Genomic DNA, 2248 nt, shown 5'->3' with positions numbered 1-2248 from the left:
GCCGAGGTGCCGCTCCGCTCCCAATCGACGGATCTTTTGTTTCCGCTCCTACTCGTAGACGGCAAGCTCCGCCCACCGCCTGCTGCCGCCCCGAGATGCATTCTGGGACGCGTAGTTCCAGCTGGGCGGGCGGCCGTTTCACCATCCTCCGTCTGGAGTTCTCTTCGTGGGTACCGCCAGTTTAGGTTGATGGTTGTTAAGATCCGAAGCGTCGTTGCCAGGGTGGAGAGGATTCCGGTTTTATATGAGCCCGCTGCAGTATGAGAGCAATATATTTATTTATTGGTTCGATTTATATGCCGCCCTTTTCCGGAGACTCAGGGCGGCTTACAATGCGTTAAGCAATAGACTTCATACTTTTGTATATACCTGCTTAGTAGGGCTTTTGGCCCCCCCTAAGCGGTGTTCTTTTTTTATACAAAGTCAGCTTATTGCCCCCACAGACGGGATCCTCATTTTACCTACCTCGAAAGGATGGAAGGCTGACTCAACCTTGAGCTTGGTGAGATTTGAACTTGCAGTAATTGCAGGCAGCTGGGGTTACTTAACAGTGCTTTAGTCTGCGGCGCCACCAAGGCAATCTGGGGGAGGCTTTAACAGTTCTCATTCTTCCCCCCCCCAAGTTTTTTTAGAATAGAATAAAATTTGTTATTGGCCAAGTGGGATTGGACACACATGGAATTTGTCTTTGGTGCATATGCTCTCAGTGTACATAAAAAGACAAAAGATACATTCGTCAAGAATCATAAAGTACAACACTTAATGATAGTCATAGGGAACAAATAAGCAATCAAATCATATTAGGAAGCAGTCAATATAAATCGTAAGGATACCAGCAACAAGGTTAGAGTCATACAGTCATACATATTTTTTTTATTTTTTTACTAATGCGCGAACAGTGTGGCACCTGAGTGTCATACATTTTAAGTACAAATAAAATAATATTCATCATATTTACCACATTTGACAAGCTTATATAGTTCTGGTAATGGTGCGCCTATTTATGTTGAATTATAATCTTTCATTATTTAGTTATTCAATATTTCAATATGTTATGTTTTTATGCCAATCACCATATTCTGAGAGTCATTCCTTTTAATACAAATGTTATTAATCATATTTGTTACATTTGGCAAGCTTATATGGTTCTAATAATACACATATTTATGTTGTTATAATCTTCCTTTATTTAGTTATTCAATATTTCAATGTTATTTTTACGCCAATCACTATATTATTCAAGCATACTTAATACCATCGTTCAAGTTCATTATTATTTCCTCTTATATAAAAATGTGTATTCCATTAATCCCCCTCACTCTAGTTTCCATCCCTATTCCATCCCTATTCTAACTTTTAATTATGCCACTATTATATTTAAAAACATTCCCTTTATATCCTTTTCTCTTGCTTGCTTTAAAGCTTTAATTGTTCGTTTCTTAGCTTGCCTCTCATATTCCTCTCTTGGGGAATTAAGAGTGAGACAGTTCTCACTTTTAATGTTTATTTTAAAAAGGTTGGGTTTTTTGCAAAGTAAAAACAATAGAAATGTAAAGAGAAAAAAATAGAACAGTAAAAAATAGGAAAGAAATGGAAGGAAAAAGAAAAAGAAAGAAGGAAAAAAAAAGAAAGAAGACTTTTAACATTTCTCCATTTAGGGAATCAAGGGTTTGTATTTCTGCAAATTTCAGCATTCCTTCCTGTCAACTGACATTTCAGTTCGTTAAATAAATTTAACTAATTTATTGGTTAAATTGAACCAATAAATAAATAAATAAATTTCTCTCTTTTGGAAGTGGGAGATGCTGTTTTGTCATAGCTGGATGACTCTCCCAACTACCCTTCAAACATTTCAATTTATTTCTGCTACTGTGCGGGGGTCACCTGAGCTAAGGGAAAAGGTGGTTGGGGGATGAGCTTCAACTAAATTGAGTCTGTCAATGCTGTGAGGTTTTTTTTTAGTTTGCAAACTAAAGTGCCATATTAAAATTGGATGGGACTAAAACTTCTGCATTCATTTATCACACGTAGGTGAGCAAGCGCCTCTAGCCCCAGAGCCTTATGGGGACAGTCACATTTATGACTCTGGAAAACCTTTCTGGTCATGGTTAACAGGACAATAGTCCACCATTTTAAAGTAAAAACAGATAAAGCTAAAGATCTTTGTCTAATCCTAAAGGAGAATTGGATTTGGTCTTGGAAAAAGGGAAAAATGGGGCATTATATGTACCTACAGGTAGTTATCTTC

The sequence above is a fragment of the Pituophis catenifer genome, unplaced genomic scaffold (genome assembly GCF_029215685.1).
Source record: "Pituophis catenifer annectens isolate HBS135680 unplaced genomic scaffold, rPitCat1.0.hap2 SCAF_6, whole genome shotgun sequence".
NCBI classification, from domain to species: domain Eukaryota; kingdom Metazoa; phylum Chordata; class Lepidosauria; order Squamata; family Colubridae; genus Pituophis; species Pituophis catenifer.
The sequence above is the reverse complement of the archived record's forward strand: the minus strand, read 5'-3'. Positions refer to the sequence as shown.